Source organism: Conger conger, chromosome 17 (assembly GCF_963514075.1).
Source record: "Conger conger chromosome 17, fConCon1.1, whole genome shotgun sequence".
NCBI classification, from domain to species: Eukaryota; Metazoa; Chordata; class Actinopteri; order Anguilliformes; family Congridae; genus Conger; species Conger conger.
The window spans coordinates 9,495,012-9,522,210 of NC_083776.1; the positions used below are offsets into that span (position 1 = coordinate 9,495,012).

The window sequence follows — 27,199 nt, forward strand, 5'->3', positions numbered from 1 at the left end:
AGACAAACTGGTACTGCACGATGGAAATTTTCCCGCAGTTCGGCTTGTGTGGCTACAAATTCTGGGGGGAAACAGGTCTCCTGAAGAAAGGAACTACAAATAAAAAAAAACGAAAAACTACAAATTCAGATGTTAATGAAATGTTGGCTCCAAACCTTAAGACAAGTAAGATGGCACATTTCTAGCCTTCAAATCATTTAGTGTGATACTCACATGAGTACATATGCCAAAATGTTTGCAGTCATTGCACAATAAAAATGAGCCGTCTATGGCGTCGCCCTCGTGAAAACTCACTGCACAATCGGTTACAGACACCAACATTTCTGTAAGCCCCGGTAATGTACCACATCTGGCTATTCATCACTCGGTTCCATGTGATAAGGTTGTGTGCTGTCTCTCGAAAAAGCCATTTTTATCTAGGAAAGCATGCTGCCGTTCTAATCAGAGATGACATCGCAGATAAACCTCTCCACGGTTGTCCTTGGAGGGATTAAGGGCAAGCAGCTCAACTTTTTCTTCTCAATGTTCCATTTCAGTTTGCTCTATTGGCATGACAAGCACACATCTGCATCGCCAAAGCATTTAAATCTAACAGAAATGCACAGAGTAGTATCACACTGTAGAGTCTGTCCCACAATGTGAATGAAAAGTAAGGTGTAAGAGTTTAATAATGTATTAACTCCATTAGGATGTAATGGCTTCCAACCAAAACCAGTTCTCTAACTAAAGTGGCAAATAAAATAAATGATGTAATGCAGGCCAAAAACAAACATATCAGGAATCAATCTGAAGTGCAGAGTTGTTTTAAACCCAATGGTTCTGTGTGTGACAGGGTGTAACAAGTCATCTCCCGGGTTGTGTCAGGCAGTAATAAACTGGGTCAGATATTAGATGTACTCACCTTAAACACAGACTGTGCTCTTTAGATTAGACAAAGTTTGAGCCTGGATTATGTCATGAGCCAAATCTGAGCAGGTGCTTACAGGAGCATCTGTGCTCTTGTGTCACCGTTTGACTGGGATGGCATGGCACAGACACCGGCTCGCCTGCAGATGAATTGGAGGAGTGTAGTTCAGGGTCAGGGTCAGTTCCAATTCCATTCACTTAATCTAGGAAATTCCCATAATCCTCCATGAGGACTTTCCAGTTCAAGAGTGGAATGTCGGTTAATTTCATGAATTGACAGTTTTGAGCACCTGTTTCAGCTGCAGTGACCTTTGCACAAGTACGACTGGAACATGGCCATTTCAGAGCTCAGTACATCTGGCATTTTTCAAATGGAAGATTTTACTTTGGGAACGGGGGGGGGGGGGGGCATGGATACATAGTAACAAACCAAAATCAACCAAAACAAATGGGAAAAATGGGAAATGGAAATGAAAATGCACAGCAGGTCAGGAAATACATGTGCAGACACCAGCCATAACTTAAAAGAGTCTCGCAGACACAGCTGAGAGATGTCTGCGCAAGGAAATATGTGGCAAGTGGGGGACTGATTTTTTCACCAAAGGTTTCAAGTAGAAAGTCATCCATCTTCACAGGCTTTCAAGAGGCAGAAACAAAGCGGCCTGGAAATGTAATAAAACCCCCATGGAGATTCCTGGGAACATTACAGCAAATAAAATGGCGGGTAATGTGTTCGAGGATAATGCTGTGTAACTTCCCCAGATGGTAATTCCACAGGGGACTACACCTGCTGAAGGAAGGGAAATGTCTATAAAGACTACGGCTGCTGACCTCACTACAGACACGGCCCTGTTATATCCATATGAACATATTTACTGTCGTCATGGTCATAGCTGTGTTGGAAAACAATGTACACAGACATGCATTGGTTTCCAGTTTTTTTTACCAGCACTGTCTCTGTTTCATTTAGCTAATTACCTGCCACCCCACCCTTGCCTTGCTCTGTTGGAGAGGCAAGATAGACAACCAGATACCTTGCTTGCTAACACAGTTGAATTGAAGATGCCACAATCAATCCCAAAACAGCCAAACAATCACTCTCAAAACTGACAAAACAAGTAACACAGCATTAGTCATCTCATGAGATTAATTCAGCACGGAAAAATATAGAGAATACACTCATCAAATCTGATTATAGCTGAAGACAGACATTTTTTCTCAAACATCCTATATTACAGGTTCCCGAATTTGATTTCTGTTATACTTGTCAGGCTGTGAAACATCAACCCCCTCAGCATCAAACGCTTTGCTCCCGTATTCAAGATGGACGTCAGGGCAGTTAAATAACATCTGGTGCAGAAGGACAGCAAAGGCTCTTACATCCCTCCGGGGACATGCTTTCCTCCAAAGTTAGGCAGAGGAGGCCACCTTCAAATTCGAGAGTGAGACACTCCAAAAGTTGAGCTGTCCACCATGGAGCTATTATACCTCATTGTAAAAAAAAGGGGAACATCAAAATTTAGGGGATAATTACCTCCCGGTACAGCACCTCCACAGCCTGAGACCAAAGCAGAGAGCTCGACTCAGTGGACTGAGCATATTTACTGCTCGGTTGTGTAACACATACTGCCTACAGGCTTGAAATGAATCCCGGTCTGGTTTTGCACAGTGAGAGATGGGGGTAATATTGCCTGCTGTACAGTAACAGTTACCACAGCCAACCCGCAGTGTGACCCCGAAAACAAAGATATAACGATATCGGACAGGACGCCGCGCCACAAGATTCACATTTCCTTTTGTCTTTTATCTGGGCCGCGGGATCTGAAACCAGGCCAAAGCGAGCTCGCTCCCCGCAAACACAGCCTCCCGCAGACCCAGCCGGCGATGCAGCAGGTCAAGTAGGCCCGGCGTAGGTAATTATGACACAATGCACACAGCTGGCTAACCAGGAGAAATGGCAGGTGTTCACATGCCTGCTTTCGCCCAAGCCCGTTGGCGGGCTTCTGAGGGAAGTGCATGGGAGAGGGAGTTGGGTTTGGGAAAGCCAGTGGTGGGATGTCATGAGCTGATCCGCCTTAAGCCCACGTTTTCACTCCGTGTTTTCCCACAGAGGGAGGACTGTGAATGCATACGACAGCTGTGCTCTGCTGTTCTGCCTGAAACCTCCCTTCCAGGCCAGAGAAAAGGCATTTAATCCAGTAAATGTTGGACCAAAGCCACTGGAGTTCTGCTGTTTCTGGGCTGCCTTGCACACTCGTGCACATGCATGGACGCCCCACGTACACAGGCACGCACACACACATATAAACACACATCAAAATACAAACTATCCCCCAAACACACACACACACACACACACATACACACGTCCACTTAAACCCCCTATTCTCCTGTACTTTCCTCACTCTCGTTCTAGAGTGTAATTTTCACACATTTCCCTTGATGAAAATTGATCGCTCTCTGTGTGATATGTGATATCATGCGTGATTAATATGGTGATTAATAAACAGTAGTAAAATGCTAAAATGCTGCTAGATGGGTTGTTTATGTGCTCAGTGAGGGAGAATGTATTATACGGATATGGCACAGGCTCGTAGCATGAATTCAGTGTGCATCTCTCTCTCTCTCTCTCTGTCTCTATCTCCTCTCTCTGTTCTCTCACAAACACACAGCATATACGTAGCTCTTTAGGACAAGGTTTCACATGAGTAACAGCAATAACCTACACACAAGAACTCGCTCCGCTTCCTTTATTAAACACTGCTGTTTGGCTTTTTTTTTTCTCAGTTCTGTCTCATGTTTACTTTAGCTGTTTGTTCTCCAGCCTGGCTGCCCACACATACTTCCCAGCATTCCAATGGGTGGGTGGGTGGCAGACGCACAGGTCTCCTCCGTCTGCACTCTCCACCACCACAGAACAAGAAGCACAGCGCAGTGGATAAACTGGGTCAAATAAAACCAGAGAGAAATCAAAATTGCTTGTCAAAATCCTCTTATTTAAGCAATGAATTCACCACCCCTCCCCCCCCCCCACTCAGACAGGTACTCACTGCCCACCCTCTTCACCCTACCCAGAATCCCCCAGCTCGTGGGAGCGTCTCTCAGCCGGCGCTCGCCGTTGCTCGCCCCGCCCGAGTCATTGGGCTAATCGCAGGTGCGAGTCACAGCGCCAGCAGAGTCACAGACACACAGCTGCCGGGCGAAGTTCAGGCGAGGTCTCCGACCGGGCGCTCTCCCTGGTTTTCCCCCTCCTCCCCCAGGCTGGAATTCCCCCGTTCACATCGCATCCCTTCTGCTTGGCGGGAGCCACTTCAAGCTCACTTCCTCCTGATTCAGAGCAGAGGCACTGTGCGCTGTGTACACACACCAACCGCCTGGTAAACACCAGCGGTTCCTAATGAATCCATCAATCATTCACTCAGCCATCCAACTAAACTCATAAGCGTCTTCCTGACACCTAAAGCAGATCCATAGCTGGGTGATCACTCCTGTTCCAGGATGTTCTCTAACCCAGCAGGCCACTCACACCTGGAGAGACCAGTGAGTTAAAGGCTCACACACACATCTCTGTGTTGTTGAGCTTTTCATATCATCCTGATGCTTTCCATTCGTGTTCCTTGCTGATTCAATTGCAAATATGGTAGGAGTTTGGTAGTACTTTACGGTTTAACTACTTTATTTTCCACTGTTTGTGAAAACGATTCCCCACGTGAGATGATTTTGTCATCTTTGTGAGATGTTATGACGCTGATGAATGTTAACACAGAGAGCTGACAGCACGGGGGAGGGGAATTTGGCTCTGGGGGCAGGGTTAGGAACTTTTCAAAAAACCTACGTCACTTCTCCTTGCGAACATTTTGTGGGTGTTTTAGATACTAAAACCTGGAAGAGAACGCTGATGGCTGTGGGCCGTTAATAAGGTTTGGCAATGGAAGCCCACAGAGACTGTGAGAGGCACTGGCCCCAGAGGAGGGTGAAAGTGGACAGGCCCCTACCTGAAAAAGTGTGCTGGAGCTCCCAGGGGTGAACGCTGGCCTGTTCAGCCAAAGATTAGCGTCCCTCAGAGAGTCAGGGCACAGACGAGTCAGGAGGAAGTGAGATGCAGTCTCTGAATCACACCTGCAGAGGGAGAGAGAGATTTACATTACTACTGTGCTTTTAGAAATAGGCACCTTTAGCTTACAGAGAGAGGGAGAGGGAGAGGGAGAGGGAGAAAGAGACGCATAATATGTGCATATACCCATAATACATTTCCACTCACTGAGCACGCCAACAGCCCCTCCGGCAAATGTTGGTCCTGTTACCATATTATTCACGATATTAATCACACAATATCACATTTTCTCTCGCTAAAAATAGCACCACACAAATTGGCTTTTCTGATGACCTTCAGGTTTTACAATGGCTGGTGTAGCAGCATTTGAGGGTTATCTCATTGGCCTTCTTGAGGCAAGCACCTTGATGGTGGTAGTCATATGACTGTAACCGTAGGGCGGCCTGTAGCGTAGTGGTTATGGTATATGACTGGGACACACAAGGTCGGTGGTTCTAATCCCGGTGTAGCCACAATAAGATCCGCACAGCCGTTGAGCAAGGACCTTAACCCTGCAGGGGAGGATTGTCTCCTGCTAATCAACTGTATGTCGCTCTGGATAAGAGCGTCAGCCAAATGCCAATAATGTAATGTAACTGTGCCAGACTCTAGCCATTATTTTATTTGCATACCATGTGAAATGCACATTTCAGGTCTCTTTGGATAAAGACACCAGTTGCTAGTGTAAATCAATGTGCTTCATATGTAACAGCTTTCAGCAGGAGAAGTGATGAAGGACTACCACAACGCCATGGCAACCCTGCTCAACATTATTTAAGTACACTGAGATGATGAATTTTGTGAAAGCTCATCTCATTACAAAATGCACGGCGCCATTATTCTCCATGGCAGGCATACCATAAAGAAATCACAGCATAAAGAACGCTCTCCATCTGCCCTTTCAAGATGGAGTCTCATTTCAACTTCACACTGAATAAGAAAATAACGTAGTTATGAACATCTTAACACCGCCATCTTAATGAATACAATTACAGTCGCACAGACACCTTAATCCAAGACACCTTAGCATAATTTGAAACCATTAGCTGCCTAAATTAAGACATACGCAACATGTAATTCCCAGACAGTAATGTCTGCCAGGTGTTGGAGAAGATAGCACTAGAATTTGTGGCATCATGCTGCTGCTTTTCTGCTCTCAATAACACTTCAGGCCAGGAGGATCATGCAGATTATGGCCAATCAGGAAGGAGAGAAACCATGTGACCGTAACAGTAAAACAGAACTGTGCTCCCACGCGACTCCAGTTATGAGCTCTATCACCTGTGCCTGAGCTCAAAGTGCTATTCACAGTGCAGAATACATGTAGGCATGAGAGTACAGTAGCTAATGTGTCAAAAAGTGAAATACTTTTAACTACCAGACTCTAAGGCATATCCCTCCCTGTTGGCACATTCATACATATTATTGCATGCATACATTTGACTTTTGAGTAATAAAGCACTGTATATGAATATACAGCTACTATAATTATAAAATGTGTCCATTATTTTGGATTCAATACTCTACTTTACGTTGACATTCCCTCAAAGGGATTAGCATTATGTTACTTGCGATGTTATAGGATACCGCCACAGTCAGGTAGGATGGCGAAAGATTTTATTCCGCTCGAGAGGAGGCATTCAAGGCCTGCCGCTAACTGGAATTACCGTAATGACAGTAGTGAGGGAGACCACAATAATCTCTCAGAGCAGGTGGTCAGAGAGCACAGATCAACATCATCAGCCCCGTCAGGGCACAGATGGCCACTGTCCTGGCAGGTGGTTTATTGACACTAAAATAGCTGCGGTTTGCTATTTCCTAGAACCACCCGGTGGCATCAGCCTAGTCCATTACAGCACTGATTTCTGCACCCGCAGCGACCCAATTTCATAAAGATTATGAAATCAAATGAACGAAACTATTTCCTTGAAATAAAGAGCAACAACTGAATCGACTTTAACATTTCTAAATTATAGTGCTGCTGTTATATTGGCTAAGCGTAAAAGGTGTGAAGGCATATTACAGGTGCACTGAGAAAAGCACAAAAATGTGTGAAACAAGACAAAACACTAAATTGAAAAGTAAAATACAAATCAAAAATTGCTTGCATGATTTCGCCATCATGTAGTCTATTCAGAGTATTCAATATCCAAATCTTAGTTATGCTGGAGAATAATAGCTCTAAAACTATAATTTCAGGGGCAACCTTTTTTGGAATTTATGAATTACATCTTCGCTAAATTCTTACATTTCTGTGAGAGAATCGAATAAATAAAGAAAATATTTTACACCGTCTAATGAACCTTCTTTTGCAGCAGGAAAGTCCATGTAGCGCTACACTCTACTGACTTCAATTTCTCAGGATAACGTCTCGGGGAAAGCAATCAGCTAATGAACGCTCTCGACAGCTGAAAGCAAAGAGCTCTGCGGAAAGAAGAGGCAAATGACCCTCGGAGAGGGCTTCTGTATCCATGGAAATTGGCTGGCAGACAGGTAAGGGTGTAGGCCGTAAGAGTGTAGGTTGAGGGGTGTGAAGCTACTCCACAAAGAGGAGAAGATCTGAGGGTGTGGGTCTCATAGCTGAATCAGTGGGGGAGCGTAGGAACAGGAAGGAAGCATTTTTATCCAACGAGGGGCACGGGGAGCCGCAAATTAGTGCAGGGACACAGATTAGAACAACAGGGTTCTAGTGAGGCGTGATTAATTACTGCCGAAGACTCCCCTGGGCCAGCTCGACATCCGTCACACCGCTGACGTCCCCGAAGGCTAAGCGCTTCAGCATGCACCGCTAACACCGGCACAGCTGCTCTGGCACTGGTGCGATGGAACTCGTTATGTCCTCTCCTGGAGGCACTGTTGAGAGGCAGACCTTTTCCCTCTGCCTCCCCGTGGCTTCGGAGTCTGGATGCGCTACAGCCCCAAAACGAAGGAGCGGGGTCGACGTGGAAGAGGATTCGTTGGGTCGGAATTACGCAAGACATGCAAGTCATAATACTGCTACCAGGTGGGCTTCCTCGTAATACCTGCTGGCTGGGTGTTCTGTGCTGAAAAAAACTGATCAATGAGACAAACAGACCATAGTATGTAGCTATGGAGATGGAGGCACGGAGACATAGGAAACAAACTGAAAACAGAGACGTCACGTCGTAAACACCATTTAATGTGGCCGTGGCAACCGTGCTTTGTTGATGGCCGTTAGCGGATCTTTTCAGTTTTGTATGTTTCATGCGTCTGGTTTTGGTTAATCTGTTCATTTATTAGGGAGTAATTCATGCTGTATTGTCATTATCTAAATTGGTCATGTGCTTTCCTGATTAACTATCCTGACTATCCTTCACACATGGGAGGCACATTAATTATAACTAATTACTACCACCACTGGCATGTAAAAGTTTGGCTTGTATTATCACGTCTGATGCTCTGACGGAGGCTTCATGCCAAAACGAGTTAGACACGACCACACGACCATAAATGGTGTCCATGAGGTGGTGTCTCTATTTTTCAATTTGGTGTGCCACCATCTCAATAGCTTATTACTATGGTATTTTTTGTTAAATGCAAGTCATGTTAAGTCGCAGCTAGGCTAAGCTAACTTGAACTGGGCAATGCTAAGCTAGGCTCGCATGAGCTGCCACTGTGTACAGTGGGAAGCTAAAGGCTGATCAGGACTATTTTTGGTTCTGAGGCATGAAGTACAGTAAGATTCCCCCGTGAGACCAACAGCGTGATTTATGGGCCAGTCAGAGTTGCATGGAAAAGTGTTGGGTGATGAGACCGCTTTTCAGAGCAAGAATATCTGTGTTCTATTTCCCAGCACACACCGGGGTCAGGAACCCTCCATTTCCCTCTCAAGTCTGGACGCACTGGGAATGATTCAGATAGAGAGACGGACATTGCCCGGAGACCTTTTGTTCTACCTGCGCAATTCCACGATGGCTGAACTGACCCCCATCTTTCCCCGACTAATGAAAATGCTCTTCCAAGGGCTCAAGTGCCATTGATTGAAAGGGGTTATCACTCCCACTAAAACGCTGCCCCTGGATATACAATTTTACACTTCAAAAACAGATTGCAGCATTTTGCTGTGCTCTGACTCAGTTTTCCCCTGAAACAAAGCACTGTGTGTCAGCAGCAGCGTCACCAATCACAGAGGGTTAAGGAAATACCACGGACTCCATTAACCAGCCAGATCGTAAGATAGGAACAGAAAAACAAATGGCATTTTCTATGCTTCCTGCGGCTACGAGGTCCGCAAGACTGGGGACACAAACTGACAATCAAATTATGCACATAATCTTAATTATGCAACTACTGTACACTGCAGCTCTGCCAATTGTGTATTGTGGGAATACATTGCATATACAGTGAGCTGCATAAGTCTTGGGGCAAAGTCATATTTTGCAGTTGCAGTGCCCATTGAGAAACTGTACAATTACAGCACTTCCCAGATTTGGTTTAATTGAGAGAGTTGGTGGACAGACACCACTTTTGAGAAGGGCCAACATTAGGTTCTGCCTGAAGTTTGCTAAAAAGCCATGTGACAGAACCAAGACCTGCTGTTAAACTATTTTGTGGTTTGATGAGTCTAGAGTTGAGCTTTTTGGCCTGAAAGCAAAGGATGATGTCTTTCAACAGGAGAGACTGGGAAGCTTGTTGCCATCAAGGGAAAGATGGATGGGGCCAAATACATGCAAATTAGTGAGTGAAACCGGAGTCTGCAAGAAATCTACATTTTGGGTGAAGATTCATGTTCAAACAGGAAGATTCATGTTAGTGCCCCAAAGCACACTGTAAAATCTACAAAGGAATGGCTTTAAAACAAGGAGGTCAGAATTCCACCGTGGCTCAGCCAAATCAGCTTAAATGACATTGAAAATCCGTGGTATGACCTGATAACTGTTGCCCACCGATGTTTCCCGTCTAACGTTGAAGAGATGCTGCAAGTCTGCTTGGCTCTAATTGCTTCCAAAGCTTCATATACAAGAACTGACTTTGGGGGAGACAAATATTTGTAATGCAATGTAATTACATTACAATTTTTTATGTTGAATACTAATATTTTTACATCATAAATGCATTGAATTCATTTTGTTGGTGAAGGTGAACAGACAAATAAATTCATTACATTTTAAGATGCAAGACCTGAGATCGGTTTTTAAACCAAGCTACATTGAGATACATTGAGCCTGGTCTGTTTATGTTAAATCATCTCTCAACTTAGACTTTCACCCATCAAGACATAGATTCCGGATTTTGCTCACTGGGATATTTGGCTGCAGCCGACGCACATAATTGATATCGTTACTCAGTTCAGGAAAATAACACTTTTCATGGCAAAAACAGTGTTTGTAGGACTGCAACGTCGATTGGCAAGCCCTCAGCTACATGGAAGCGCTTCAGTGTTGGTGAACACCATTATTCTCAGAGGGCGCTAAATAGCAATGAGCAGGATGACTCACTCAGTACACCCAGTTACACGATTCTCCTCGCTGATGAAAGGAAGACGGACCCATTCAGCCTCATTATACGCACATAGACTGAAGACAAAGACCCAACTACAGTTCTCCGTGATCAACACCTGCATCCCATAATACTCCCATTAATGTACATGCACTGAAGACCTGCTCACTGCACTCCCCTTCCGCTAAACTGATCTGTGGCAAAATGAATTGTATGAGGAACATACTTTCCATTCAAAATTACATGTCATCCACCAGGAGGAGTTCACTGCGCCGACATTTATGTACAAAATCTTACAGAACGTAATTCGACAAAATGCTAATATATCAATGAGACACGTTCATTTGTCTAACCAATATTTCACTTCTGTATTGCATTCTATATTTGAACATGTATGAACACACATGTGAAATTCTTTTAGTGAGAGCCTGTTCTGTCAGAGCACCTGGCAAGGACCATGTCTAACATGTCTAAGCAGGACAGTGGGTAGGCTTAGGGGGGTTTACATGGGAACCGCATGCAACAGCTCAACAGCCAAAAATCCCGGAGGTCAAAATTCGACCCGGCAGTTAGTGAATAATTTCATTATTTCGCTGGTGGGTGAAATCTCCTAGTCAAGCCTTGATGAAGAAAAAGTCATCGATAGGTAGCATTAGGCACCCTCTTACAAATCACTCCTGCTAAATAAAAGTAATGCTGCTGCACAAGATTTCTGTCGAATTCCGTTTTTCATTTTTCGAGGGTGCAATTGCAGAGCTCTGCTTGAGAAGTGAACCTATGAACCTAGTCTCCTGGCTCAACCTCACACCTGTGAGGAAGTGCAGTGGACATAATACCGTTTACTCAATCCACTCACAATGTATAAACCAGGGCCCTCTAACCCTGGCCCTAGAGAGCTGCAGGGTCTGCTGGTTTTCACTCAGATACTTAATTGATTAACTGATTGATTGATTCGTTGATTACACAGTTTACTCACCTCGGCCAATTTTCTCGGGGACTGTGATTGGTTAGTGATTTCAACATGGAAGCAAAAACCAGCAACCTGGGGCTCTCCAGGGGCAGGGCTAATTGTTAATGCATAGAATGTAAGGTCTGCCGATCAGTGTGCAGGGCAATCACTGCACACCGTTCACGCTCTGGTCTCTCAGTCTGGAGTGGGCTACAGCAGGGGGGGACAGTGTCTCCCCCATGCCTGCAAGCCTCATCTCAGCCAGTAATGAGACAGACAGGGGGGGTAGCCTGGAGGCCCAGCAGCCGGGCAGAATGCTGGTTCAAATCAACCACGGAAGCGTGAGAGTCCTGGAGACAGGCCACGGCTAATCAGAATCCGGATTCGAAGCGGGAACCAAAAACCTAGGTGAATGCACAATGGACGAAGGGGGGTGGGGCGGAGGTGACAAGGAAAACCAGGGAAAAGATCTAATCCACAAATTGGCCTCAACCGCAATCTCTGGCGCGTCCAACATTTTTGTCTTCTCGGCATATATAATTACATGGATTTGAGATAAGTGTAGCATCTAAATACAGTAAAGTGGTGCTCTTCCTCTTGGCTGAGATGGTTGGCTGGAAGGGGGATGGGGGGTTAGTTATTGTTGAATTCAAACTGCCTTCAGCTCCTAAATGGAAACAGTCTTGTGAGCGAGGCCTCATCTGTTTTTGGTAAACAACCTTGGGAGACAAGGCCTCCATCTCCAGAATGGGATGGGCCAGGCCGCTTGAAAGCTGCATGCTCATTGGTTGCTGCTGCTCTGTGACAGCCAACTCTGTGAATCGCTGCCGAGACCGTGACCATGGTCAAGTTCAGGATAATTTATGTGGCATTTTATCAAAAGGACATCGGCTAAATACATACATACATTCATTCATTCATCCATTCATTCATTCATTATCCTAACCCGCTTATCCTGAACAGGGTCACAGGGGGGCTGGAGCCCATCGCAGGGCACACACACCATTCACTCACACATTCATACCTATGGGCAATTTAGACTCTCCAATCAGCCTAACTTGCATGTCTTTGGACTGTGGGAGGAAACCGGAGTACCCGGAGGAAACCCACGCAAACACGGGGAGAACATGCAAACTCCACAGAGAGAGGCCCCGGCCGACCGGGATTCGAACCCAGGACCTTCGCTACCCACTGCACCATCCGTGCCACCTAAATACATACAGTGAAAGGAAAGTATTCAATCTGTCCTTCACATTTCAGAAGTCATTTATATGTCATTATTGTCTCATATTAATTTGTATATGAAATTCAATACATCAGAGATCATCATAAGGCAGTAATAAGATACCTAATATAGTTCCAATCTATAGGCAGTATATTTTAATATAGTGTACACCAAAAGCAATTGACAAAAAAAAACAAAAAAACAGGCAGCTAGGGATTCCGTATTCAGGAGGCTGTTTTGAGCAATGTGTGCATATTTACTTTTCTTAAAGCGGGTTTGGAGGGGGTGGGCATGTCTGAGTCGCAGATGCAGTCGTGACGACTGGGTAGCGAGGGAAGAAACAAGCACTGAAGCCCCCCCTCCCCTCCCCTCCCCTCCCCTCCTCTCCCCCCCCCCCCTGGCAGTCGGCCACTTTAGTGCCAGGGCTACATCCAGCACTGAGAGAAGCAGGTGCCCCGAACACGCTGATCCATCGGCCAAAACAGCTGCTGAGAAGAAGCCCGTAAAGCCCCTTCCGTTGTGCTTGCACAAATCCGACAATATGTAAAAACCCGCTCAATGGGTAAACACAATTCTCAACTCTAAACACATGCACACCGTCGATGCTTCAGTTCACTTAAGGAGAGGGAGAGGTTCCTGCACCACATTTTAATGACTTACTGCATTGTTCCTATTACTTAAAAACCTACTGTTTTGCGTATCTCAATAATTTTAAATCCTCATTACTTTAATACTTTAATTTATTTATGTACTTTAAAAATCTTTCAGTGATAGCTCTGTGCTTTTTTGATTTTACATACAGCATTTTACATACAGTACTTTGGTGATATGTATGTCTTTCATGCTGATGAAGTATTTCTTCATTTCTTCAATGTTTGATGAAAAACAAGATTCAAAAAGGAGAGACAGAGAAAGACAGAGAAAGAGAGAGAGATAGATGGAGAGAGAGAACTGGAACTGCTTTTGTCTTCAAGTTGACGGAGCACACACAGACTGGCCCATCCCCACTCCCATCGCAACACCTCACGCACCTGGCCCATCCCCACATTTCTTCCCCAACATTACCTCTGACACCAAACATCACGGGAGCGAGAATCCGCATCCATCAGCTGTTCTAAAGCAGCGCAGCTTTCCCTGGCGTTGTGTGGCTGTCGTGTTCAGCGCAGGGGCAGGAGAGCGCCTCTGCACCCCGGCACACGCTGCAAGGTCGAGATACTCCCTGCGCTTCAGCCAGGGCCGAGGACAATCCAATTTACATTTATTCAATTCCAGAAATGAATAGAAATTAAATTCATGAATGGGAACAATGGCTGTAATCTCAGGGCAGTTTCCCTCAGTCTGTGTTTGCCTCAAATAATTTATTGAACTGCAATTCATTTCTGGAATTGACTGTATGGAAATGAAGGTGACCTCAGCCCTGAACCCGAATAGCTCAGCTCTTACGTTATCCGCACTGTCAGACACACGCAGCACAGCAGGGCTCACTAAAATGGCGGCACGCTCCAGTGCTCCCGAACCGAGCATCTCCAATGCCTGCAGTCCCCCTCCGAACAGCAGGGGGCACTGTGCTTATTTTCAGCATCTGCGCTAGATGCATGAGCTGTGCTCCAAAATGGACACCCAGGTACTAGCAGTATGCCATTCGTGTGCTAGCATGCGCTCGCACGCAAAACCATGGGCACGGCCCACTATGTATACAAGGGTACAGTGCAAAACAATTATTTGATATGGAACGCGCTTGTCACCATACCACGCACTTTTACTATGAACATCCTGTATATTCAGTACATAATTTTACTTCCTGAATTATTAGAATGCAGTGCTCATATTAGTATTTCTAAGGTAAGTGCAATTTGATGAGGAAATGACACAAAGGTACATGACCATACCAATTCATAACTGTTACTGTGATCTGAATTTGAACAAGTAAACTCAAATGACAAGGTTCACTAGTTTTCAGTCAAGCCCATGTATGTGATATCTAGGCAGTATGCGATGATTTTACGAACACTTCCCATGTCTGTATAAAGCCCTAGATAAAATAGGCACAAGTCTTCTGATCTTTAGTGGCAGTTCATTAGCAGTTCAAAGAGAAGTCTGCAGTATAAACATTTCAGAAAATAAGTTTCACAAAAATATGCACCCACATCCACACACACACCCCTGTGCCCACACCCAAACACACACATACACGCACAAGCAGCCATGTCCACAAACACATCCACGCACACACACAGAAACCCACCGGAGCGGGTTGAAGAATGCAAGGTAACGGCAGAACGTTACCTGACAACCTTCTGAGAGTTGTCGTCTCCATGGCGACTGCTGTGGAGAGTGTGCGTGGGGGGCCGGAGAGGGGGTGGGCTGGTGGGCGGTCAGAACAGCTTTTTTGCTGCTAGCGCAGTGGAGCTGACTCAGTGTCTGAGATCACGCTCTGAGCGTTACTCTGCTCTGCAGCCATCCTCCATCGCAGGAAAGCATATGAGCACATATGGTACAGCTCCCACTCCAATGCTGGAACATTCCAGATCACTGTGCCAGACCGGCATTCTGAAAGGAATCCTTAGCTGAGATCAGCTTCAGAACAGAGGCGTACCTCCACCGACTGACTCTCGCAGAGTCTTTTCTCCATTACATTACAGTCGTTAAGCAGACGCTCTTATCCAGAGCGATGTACAATAAAGTGCAAATCAAACCCAGGGAATGGGAATGGCACCGTCATGGTTAAGGGTTTGCGATAGAACCTATTCCACTTTTCTAAATGTGGGTACTCCCCATTGTGTAAGGTAATGCATTCACAAGCAATTATACACAGCACCTGGTTACGCTAAGTCATGACTAATCACTGCATCACAGGCTAATTCTCTCACAAGCCCCTCTGATGTACCTGACATGATGTCACCGATGATGTCATCTCCTGCTGTGCTGTATACAGCAAAGGTATTGTATTGTACAGTATTGTACCAGGATGAATCAGCCTTTTTTCCTGACATCATCCACATCGTCCCCGGTCTCCTGCCTGGGTGATGTATAGGAGCCTGGGCCCAGAGAACAGGCCACGCCATTTGGGGCACGGCGGAGTAAACGGCAGTGGAGGTGTGTTTGTGTGCAGCTGAAGGAGCCGAATTTCAATGCTCCTGCCCGCCAGGCAGCTCGAGGCAAAGACACACCAAAGGCTCTACCTGACTCCCTTTACGGCAACATCTTACCACCACACTAAAGCTGCACCACTCCAAACAGCACACTACCAAAATAGTCCGTCTTAAGTGTTTGTGAGAGTTAACATCTTAATATATTAGTTTGTTTTCAGTTACTGCTTGCTTGACAAGTGAAATTTTCTTACCCCGTTGGCAAATCTTGAAATGAGTAAAACTGTCTCACCTCATTGCCAATATTTGTGTATTTTAGAGATAGATAATAGAAATAAGGCTAAACAGACGGTTTAGCGGTGTAGGAGCCCTACATGGCTGCGGTGGCTGTTCTCTGTGCGTTCTGGGTGGGAGGGGACAGCCAGCCATTCGTTTCTCGCCATTACATCACCGCTCTCCCCCCGCCGGTGCGACGCGCTAACCCTGTTTCTCTGCGCTCAGAGGAATTCAATTATCACAGCCCCTGTTTACGCTCGCCTGTCACTTTGGCGACGAGGAGGGTGGGACAGGGCGAGGGACTGGCCGTGGGAAGGAGGAGATAGCAGGGGCGCGGAGAAGAGGGGTGTGTGCGGGCTTTTACAAACCGCTCCACCGATAGACCCCACGAGAGAACGAACAAATGGCTTCGACCACGTGGGCCTAACCGTGGCCATGTCAGCGAAAAGAGTGGAGTCAGAGTGTTACTCTTCCTCCACAGGAGGTGCAGGGATGGAGAGGAGTGGGGTAGTAAGGCACACGCACCAGTCCTCACACGGCCTCCCATTGGCTGCTTCCTGCCTTGCGTTGTATATAACATGCTCAGAACAGATTGCAGTCTGCATTGTCATCCACTGTAAATATGCCATCGATACCATACAGAGCTGTCACTCTGTCACTCTGAGCACAATCAATATCACCTGTAGAGGCATTTAATGTGTATTTACGGGTCAGGATGTTCAGCCTCTCAGAGTCGTAATTCAATTACAGTTTGGAACAGTAATCCATAATATCGAAACACACACACACACACGCACACGCACACAAACACACGCACACACACACACACACACACACCTGTGCACATGCGCACAGGGGCATAGCTTGGAATTTTGGCTCCCCTGAAAGAATATTGCTCTGGGCCCCCCCCCTGTTTTGTGGGCCCACTTCAACTGTGAACCCCAAGCTCCACACCTCGTCACCACTATGAGCACATTAGGTATTTATTAGACTTATTTTTGTTAGATTTAAGTCTTCTGCTGCTTTGCCTATCCACTTGGATGTTTGACGCATTTTGTGTTCAGAGATGCTCTTCCGCATATCACTGTTGTAATGTGTGGTTATTTGAATTACTGTCACCTTCCTGTCAGCTTCGACCAGTCTGGCCCTTGGAACACTGCCTAAAGGAAATCCACATCAACATGGAACTCATCTATCAACTAATCAACACCAACAAGAAAAAAAAATGACAACGAGCAGTCAATAATGACAGCTCACATTGTTTACCTCTACTGCCCTGCTCTGTGAAGACACCTACATGCACACACATTCACACGCACACACGCGCACACACACACACACACACACACACACACACACACAGGTGGGACAGGAACTGCTGACGTCAGACAGAAAGGTGAGACGCGGTCTGGGTCGTTCCTCAGCTGAGCGGAGCGCAGAGAGAGCAGCAGACAGCAGCAGCATAGCAATGAGCCGGGTTTGCAGCAGCAGCAGCAGCAGGGAGGCTCACTGTGCATTAACCCAGCCATCTGCGTCTGTACCACAGCAACACACAAACACACAGGCACACATACGCGGACCTGCACACACGCAAGCGTACACGCGTACAAAAACATATACAAGTCAAGCAATGAATGCACATATTCACACACAAGCTCTCTCTCACACTCACACACACGTACACTCACACACACACAGTGATGCAGCAATTGTATAGAACAGAAACAGACATACCTTCTACAGGAGATGGGAGCTTCAGTTCAGCACAGAGGATTAGAAAATGCTCACAGACCTGCAGAGAGAAAGGAGAAGGAGAGAGAGAGGAGAAAGAGGGAGAGAGTGAAGAGGGAGGGAGAGAGGGAGGGAGAGGGAGGGAGGGAGAGAGAGGAAGAGATGGTAAGGCTACAGGAAAGGGAATGCTGTGTCCAGTGTATTTTTACACCCTTGTTCGTAGGCAATGGGTAGTCTATACCTCATAATGCATGTCCTGTACCTCACACACAGTACCCCAGTAACCAGTAACCCACACTGTGTGTGTGTCTGTGTGTGTGGTGCGTTTGTGAGAGTAAGCGCATAAGCTCAGGGAACGTTCTAGAAGCCGGGGAGTCCCAGCAGATTTCAGCACTGCTGGAGTTTACAATCAAAACACTACAGCGCATATATTCCATCTGTCACAAGCCAATACCTACAAATCGCTTGTATAATTCATCACAGCCACATGGCACACAGTCAACACGAAAGCCTGAAGAACAGCCAATCGGAGAGCAGCTACACTGCAACGTCGCTCCGGAGACCTGCGACCCACTTCAAACGCAAGCGTCCTCTAATGACCAGCGAGGTCATCCATCTCTTTAATGCAGCCAATATCCGTTTCCCATAATCCATCACATCGAGCAGGCTAGCCTGGCTTGCCCTCTTAGAGGGATGCACGGAGGGCTCAGCCTTATTCTGCGGCGCGTTCGGCGCAACGGTCAAGATCGCCCGCGCGCCTGACCGCAACGTCACCGCAGCGCCGCGAGAACGTCCCGCCGGCTCCTCCAGGCAGGGATTCTTCCTCCAGCTCCGCAGATAGGGGGGGGTGGGGGGCGGAGGAATTAAAGTCAAAGCGCGCTCCTCTGCGGGGTGCAGAGAGGGGACAGCGGGGCGGGCTGGGGGGCGGGCGGCAGCGCTCAGTAATTGTAGCGTTCAGGCCGGGGCTGACAGCGGAATAATGGGCCAGACCCGGAGAGAGGATCCTGCTCACATCAGCCCTGCTAACACATCCCTTCTTCCTTTCTCTCTCCCTTTCTTCCCATTTCTCAGTCCCTTTAACAAAAACACCTCCGCACTCCCTCGCGCCTCAGGCTCCGTGAATGCGCTACCGTTACGGCAACGGTAATGCAGCGCGCTGAAGCCTCTTGAGACCAGCTGGACGTCACTGCTCTTGGGAGTATATTTTGTTGGGGGTGGGGGGGGGGGCATGTTTTTACTTCCCAATTAGTTCAGTACCTATTGTGATCGGTGAGAGACTTAACCATGGTGGCAAGACCACCGTGGGGCCCCCACCACAAAATAAACCACAGCTGCTGACTGGGGTCCGGAAACAAGACCACAAATTAGCCTGGAGGTAACTAGCAGTTAAAATATCAATAGAGAAGCTTGGACGACTGTTTTACATTATATAATGTGAGTATGATAATGATTTGTGTCAGTAACTTTTGACCATGTAATCACAACAATACAGAGTTGACAGTTTGTGGAGTTGCTGCTCAGGCAGAACACCTCTAGCCGTCAGGCATGGCCAATAAGAGGAGAGTGACAAGCGGAAGCAGATTGATGACTCTGTGAACAACCGCTCTTCCTGTGTGCTTGGATGTTCACAGACTGGCTATTGGAAATTTGAAAGCTTTCGGAGTGTTATTCGCTTTTGGCGAGTCAAATCTGAAATTGCGGCTTTTTGAAAGTTTAAAGGTTGACTAGAGCTTGCAAGTTTTGAATTTGGCTTTTAACCGAGCTGAAAGTGAATACTGATTTCAATGGGATCCACATACGTAGTTCAAATTCTTGAAATTCAGATTCAAATCACAGCATTCCGTTTTAAGACCTTACATAAAAATTCAAATGGTGAATTACACATTCAAGGTAATCAAAACTTTATCTACGATTTCACATTATAAAATTCAGATTCAGTTGTGTGGTGGCAGAAGATTTACACCTTATCTTTGTGATGAATTTCCACTGTCCTATAGGGCTTTGTATTTTCAGAAGTAGGTCTCTCAGTGGAGGAGGCTTATTAGAGGAGGACAAAGCACATATTCCTCCCTATTGATCTACCTACGGACGAGGGAACACAAAGGATACACAGCTAAATCCCACCCTCCCTGCTGTCAGCAGAAGCCCCTGCACCTCCTCCTTCCCACCCCCTAATCCAGGTCCTCCTATGGAGAATCAATGGAGGGGACTGGACTGTTTATACAACCCACACGCACACGCACACACACACAAGCACACACTCACATGCAGATACACACACACACACACACGCAAACACGCACACACTCACGCACAGACACATGCACACACACACACACACACACTCACGCACACAAACACACGCGCACACACACACACACACACGCACGCACACACACACATATGCACACACGCACACACTTGCATACACAGTAGGTGGTTTCCGAGCCTGGTCACAGACTGCAGCAATGTCCATTTGTCTAAATGCACCACAGCCCAGTAGAGCCCTGCCAGTGAGCTGTGGTCGAAGGGCAGATTGAGTCACGCATACTGTCACTCACAGAGCGGGACCTCATTCATTCAGAGAGAAGGGGCCATGCAGACTCTGAGGGCAGTGGGGGGGGGGGGGGGGTTGAGTTTTGGTGGGACAGGTCAGTGCAGTCACAGATATAGTGTGGCCCATTCATTGTGTCATCTGTGTGTACTCTGAAAAAGCGTGATTTGCATGTGTATATGTACGCGTGCTGTATGATTGTGTGTGTAGATCTGTGTACGTGTGTACTGCATGTACAATATATCCTTTTTTGAATATAGAGTGTGGTGTATGTGTGCTTGTTTATGTGTGCTTACAGTGTGTATGATTGTGTGTTTATGTGTGCTTACAGTGTGTATGTTTGTGTGTGTGTTTATGTGTGCTTACAGTGTGTATGATTGTATGATTGTGTGCACTTACAGTGTGTACGAGTGTGTGTGTCTCTTACACTGTGTATGATTGTGTGTTTGTTTGTGTGTCTTACAGTATGTATGATTGTGTGTTTGTTTATGTGTGCTTACAGTGTGTATGATTGCGCTTTTGTTTATGTGTGCTTTGCGTGTATTAAATATCTGTCTCAGTGAGTATATGAATGCATACGCAGGGAAGGAGGCATTACTCAGTCCATGGAGTTGTTTACTTTCGCCACAGGCCTGTGAGGGACTGAACATGAGTCACCCAGCATTAGCGGGGCCGAGATCGCCTCCACAGAGCAGCCACACAGCTTCAGCGCACCATGAGAGGGAAACTCATACATAAACAGTGAGCAGATGAAACCGTGGAGGTTGTGGGAAAAGGGAGAAAGTTTGCATTTCTGAGACGCTGCGGCTCAGTCCGCTCCCTGAAGCAGGGTTTCCTGCAGCACACACTTCAGATCAAACAGTCCCCGCGGTCCAGCGAGAGCAGAGAAACCCCCCACTGAACAAACTTGAGGATCAGTGAGTGTAATGGGATGGGGGGGGGTTTAGAGTAGAGGCGAAGATATAAATTGAACAAGACTGCAATCTTATTGGAAGCACCTGTAGTACAGTAGTATGTCTCAATCCGAAAATTCTTTTCAAGGACTAGATAACAAGACACACGCGAGAAGTCGATATGCATACAAGATTTTTTTTTGGAGCAGCTGCCATGGAATTTCCTGCAGGAGCATGTCAGCGTAAGGGTAAGTATAAAAGTTGAGCTCCACGTGGATGTCCCTGACACCGGAATCCTCACCGTGCACAATCAAGGCTGCATCACCACCAAGGCTGCTGGCAGGGAGGGAGACGGGCGAGGGGACATTTTCAGACGCAGTCAGGGTCAGAGCCTTCTGTTAACGGGCCTCTAGGGTACCCTGTACATAGATGTCAACAGCTCTCAAGGCGCTCACCCAAGACCAGCTTCTAGTTTTTATGCTATATTGATTGGTTAAAGGATCAGCCCCTGTGTATATTCAATCCCTTATCAAGACCTATACACCAACAAGACCCCTCCGTTCTGCCACTTCGTGCCGTCTGGCGCCTCCCCCTCGCCACACCTGCACTTCACGCTCACGACTGCTGTCTGTCCTAGTCCCACGGTGGTGGAATGACCTCCCGGTGAATGTCAGAATGGCAGAGTCTCTGACCTCCTTCAAGCGCAGACTGAAGACCCATCTCTTCAGGCTACACCTTTCCCTCCCCAACTCACTGTGATTAGCCTTAGACCGTAATGGCACTTATGTATAGATATCGTTACTTGTATAGGTATAGTTGTTTTTATTGGCTGTTGTTGTATTCTAGCTGCCAACAGTGGTATGCTAGTTTGAAAGCTGATTGTACTCTTCAAGGGTTCTGAATTTCTGTATGTTTACACTAGGACTCGGAACTGTACTGTCCTCTCAGGTCTACTTTTGCACTTGTTCTTGTGATTGATTTGCACTTTGTTGTACGTCGCTCTGGATAAGAGCGTCTGCTAAATGCCACGTAATGTAATGTAATAATGACTGGATTAAACTGAGATGTGGGGCTCCTGATCCAGGAACAGTGTTTGTGGATTCTTGGTGCAGGACTGTATTAAGCTGAGGTTCAGACATGGCTCTGAGCTTGAGGGGTAGGTCTGCAAATTGCCCACCCTTAGCCTCCTGCACACAGCTGGACCCCCAGCCTAATCTTCTAACCCTCCCTCCACTACACAGACTCGGGAGACGAGCTGCACCTGAGATTAGCCTGTGGCTACACTCCGACCTACCGTGGCTGGAGTCTAATCCACAGCAATTAACACAGCTTATATCATTCTCATCATTTATACAGCTGTTACTGAAGGTAAAGTACCATGGCACAACTGGCCGTGGCCCTTTCACAGTGCCCTTTAGGGACCGTCTCAGAAGGGCAGTTCCCAAAGAATTATATTACAAATACTTGCAGCGGTTCTGTGGTGCCTAATACCATAATATTAAAAAGCAGAGATTTGTCATCCTGTACCTAAAATAGGAACTAAATAGTAATTAAAGGGACAAAATAATAAAAACCTTTGAGAGCAGATGCTAGAGTAATCTATGCTGAAATGTGGTTTTTAAAGTAAACACTGAAATAAAGAGCCAATTCCCATCGTGACGGATCTGTACGTTCTCTCCTTAGTGCATCTGTTTCATGTAATTATTTAAATTATAGAGAACTGATGCCACCTTCAATCAAGGATTTAGTTTGGCAAAGATATACTATAGCTTTTGAAAAATAAAGTGCTAGTTCAGTCCAGTGTGTTTGGACATGCATATGTAAAGACCATATACTATATGTGTGTGTGAACCAATTGCAGCCCACTGCCTGGAAAGCTAAGACAGAATGGTCATGGCATAGATGGTACGTGTCGAGGTTTGTGGTTAAAAGTCAGGTTTGTTCAAATAAAATCAATTAGTTATTTGCATGACACCACCACCGTTTTGTCATTCTGGCCCATGATGAGTTAACTAGAGCAGCCATTGGCCGTCGTACTCAGCTGACCTCCCTTATCGTCCATCAGTCTCATGAGCCTTCGGGAAAGTAGACCCAATAGGAAGCTCACACAATCCCCAGTGTACACAACAGCCAAGAGAAAAACATTCCAGCACTGGCAATTACCACAGAATCTCAACAAATATGTTTCTTGCTCCATTCACCAAGGTTCAGTGCTACTGAAAAGATTTCAGCATTGGACCAATATGAGAGTCTGTGTGAAAGGAAGAAATGCCAGGGATGGAAAAACAAACGTCTTTAAAAAGTCCTTCAATTCAGATTGATTCAACCTGTGAAATTCTCTTCAATATGGAGACCAACTGAAACCACGTTTGTCTAAAATAAATGCTGGAGAATAAACTTGCACAATGATTCTTATGCAACCACCCTGAATGTGCTCGCAATTATTTATTTTTTTAAAGCATCCTGTGAATCATGTTGCCCTGAAGTTGAAGACAATTGCAGTGTTTTACCCAGTTGGCCAACGCTAAAAGCTTCTGGAGCTGAACTCAACTCACCTTCCAGTCATCAGCTAGAATCTGAAACAAATAGAGAGCTTTCAGGCAACAGCCAGTTAAAATTGAAACAGGGAAAGTGCTCAATTTGACAGACTGCAGAAAGTACCCGGTCAATCAACATCCTCTACAAGGGTGAATTCAATAGACCCTCACCCATTCAACCAAATGCTTCCCATAAGAGAACCATGCTTGGGATATATCTTTGCCTGCACTTGGCCTGTTTTTCTACATGAATAAGGGGGCATCTTCTTCTGAGGAAAAGACACACTTGAGCTCAGGGTTTGAGGGTAAATTCTTTGGGGGGCGTGCTCTGGTTTTCCTGGGTCAATGGCAAACCTTCCCTAATTACCAGCCACCAGACATCTCTTAAACGTAGTTGACAGGGATGCAGATGAGCAAAATGGAAGGGGGAAGCATATGTGCTTTGAAAATCACCCTCTGATTTCCAGTTTCAGCTCAATCTTACTTAAATCTGATTTGACTCCTCTCGTAGAGCAGCGTCAGTTACCGCCATCCTGGGTCAGGTTTGCGCCAATCCGACTCTTCTCTGTGGGTTAAGCAGCTGAGATGAGTGAGAAAAGGGCACTGGTCATCCCAGTAGGGGTTCGGTCAGCGGTAACGCACGTTGCATTGGGGCACCTGTCCATGCGGCGTGGTGTGCCTCTTTCCGAGAAGCATTTCCAGACCCTACACTATGTGGCCTGCACAAGATAAACGCGCTCCCAGCCCACAAGCACTGAAACACAGAAGCCAGACAGGCACGTTGGGGGTTTGCAGGCGATGGCACAGGGGAATGGACTTATGACGCCCTCACGGCTAGATTGCCTTTGATTGCATTATTGATACACCCCACCGCCCGGTGAATATTTCATGACCTCTGCCCGCTTGCCCTCTCCACCAATCCCCAAGGCTCGCCGTCTCCTTTGTCCCCCGCACGACCCGCACCCCACCACAGGTAATTTGGGGAGAAGAAGCACCGAGACCAGATGCTCATTTTGTCCCTGGACTGCGGGGACTCCGTTAATCCCATAATCCCTTGTTTGTAGCCGGCACTTTTACTCCAGGACATCTCCAATGCACCATTGGGGGTGTCGCTGCCCAGGGCGTGGCCTTCTTCAGATAATTGGTCCCCGGGGTGGGGGCGGAGGGAGTGTTGATTGATTTCTCCACACTGCCCTTCATTCACACGGTGAAGTCATATTTCCTACAGCAGAAGAAACTGGGCCCAGGCTCGTAATGGGGGAACATACACACAATTCCCCCCGGTGTGGCTAATTCCATCTGTTCACTTGAAACAGAGAGATTTTGTTACTTTTGCCTGTGCAAAGCACCAGCTAGTGCAAGCCAGATACTGCAGAGCAGGGATCCGGAAATCATGGTCCTCAAGGGCTGCTATTCCACGCTCCTTTTACCTGGGAGTCAGGTGTGAGGACAGCCTGGCCAATCAGATTCAATTGTTTGGTTAATTACATGGCAGAAAGGAAAACCAGGGCTGGATTTGGATTTGAGATTTGATAATAACTGCCGTAGAGCACAAGCTCCATCATAATGGGATGCGGTCTTCATTGAGAGTACGCTGATAATCCTAACTCAGCCGATGCGTACCACCGTAATTACTGAAGTTAAAATCCGTGAAAATTTTATCCGGTTAGACGTTCCATGAATAAAAAAAATCTAGTCCCATTAAAGGCTTTGATAAAACGAAGAGGAAAATCTAATTATGTAAATCTCCCCTCATCAGACCACATGCATGGAGGCTGCAGTGAATTAAATGTCAAAATGTAAGAGAATAAGTGAGCTACATAACAGACTTTTCAGGAAGCAATCAAGCCAAAGCTTCTCATGGGAAATACTTGGATAAAGCAACCAAAACAAACTTTATATTACAAATGTGTCGCTGTATGCATTATTCACAACTCTCCTACCATTAAAGCATCTGGAATTTGAATTTGAGCACTATAGGCGCAAGGGAGATCTGCAGATCGTCTGGATTTCAACCATCTGTAGTAAATATGTAACGGATCTGGGAATGACCCGATGTCTGTGTGATTGAACATGATGTTTGCAAGAAAGAACAGCTATTCATTTAACAATCCTACGATTGCAATAACTGTGTTGACTTGTCAGAGGAAGAGCTCTGTTAATATTTGACATGTGCATTAAGATTAACTTGAAATAATATATCCCAGTGCTGCCAAGATTGGATATTTCAAATTCACCACCTTCCCCCCCCCCCCCCCCCCCCCCAATAAAAAAGGAACGAGTAATATGTAAATAATGATTCTCGGCAAAGAGATCTGTGCTGACTCAGCCTTTCATGCAGGGAAAATTAACATCAAAGAATAATGTGATGTCTTAATGCAGGGTTTGGGGCTTTCCTTCATGAATATTGACAAGAAAGAACTAAAGATAAAACTCTGGTGGTTCAATAAATTCTCAGTATTCATTTGAATACTGATAAGTCATCAATTTATGATCTTATGGTAAAATACCTGAAGAATAAAATATTAAGTGACATCCCAAGATTACACAGGGCAAGCTTTCTTTTCTTTTCCTTTTTGTAAATAAACCCACAGACTCCAGACAAGGCAGGACACCACAAGCGGACTCCTTCAATGCCACTGGAGGCCATTAGGTGTAAGAACAGCAAAGTGGATTCCATCTACAGCGAAGTTAGACAGCCCTGATTCTCGAGGGGAAATTGAGCCCTGCGGGGTCATTCAAACCTCATCCTCAAGCACTATAATATGTCCAGGCCTGTATTCCAGAGAAGCACTCAACCACTCGCGTCAGCAAATGATCATTTCAGTCGAGTGGCTTCAGCTTCCCACCCTAGCTCTGGGACCGCTAGTGGTTTAAAAGGAGCTTGTGATATCAGCCGGGGGAATTCACTGGTCCTGATGTCCACAGTTAGGAACTTCTTATTGGTTACTGTCCAGTATTGCCATTGTGGTGTCATGCCAAAATTCCCAGGAAGGTGCAGTGTTCTTCTACCAGTTTGTGAGTCGTCTTTCTCAACAGGTGTCCAAACAATGGGCCACACATTACATTACATTATCGGCATTTGGCAGACGCTCTTATCCAGAGCGACGTACAGTTGATTAGACTAAGCAGGAGACAATCCTCCCCTGGAGCAATGCAGGGTTAAAGGCCTTGCTCAAGGGCCCAACGGCTGTGCGGATCTTATTTTGGCTACACCGGGATTAGAACCACCAACCTTACGTGTCCCAGTCATTCACCTCACCATTTACCTTAGCCACTACGCTACAGGCCCCCACAACTCAGTGAAGCTCTCAGTCCAAAAATACAGGCATTACGAGCCACCCGTCTCCCCCGGTCGTCTGTCATGCTGGAACCACTGTGTGGTGCGCAGTGACATTCTGCAGCTAAAGGTCTTGCGGCACAGCGGAGCGGTGCTTCTCCCGATGCGGTCGTGTTGTGACGGTGTTCGTTCTCAGTCGGGCTCTG

The 27,199-nt window shown here is 46.3% G+C and overlaps 1 protein-coding gene across 5 annotated transcripts in view; it reads right to left on the minus strand.

Annotated features, from left to right (window-relative positions):
- map2 (microtubule-associated protein 2) overlaps positions 1-27,199 on the minus strand; it is a 98,367-nt gene that overhangs the window by 47,934 nt on the left and 23,234 nt on the right. For all 5 annotated transcript variants that reach the window (XM_061225909.1, XM_061225908.1, XM_061225910.1 and 2 more), the window contains exons 2-3: positions 17,733-17,790; positions 4,902-5,025 (exon numbers count right to left, since the gene is read on the minus strand). The gene's annotated coding sequence lies outside the window, so the exon portion shown is untranslated. The remainder of the gene's footprint in view (positions 1-4,901; positions 5,026-17,732; positions 17,791-27,199) is intronic.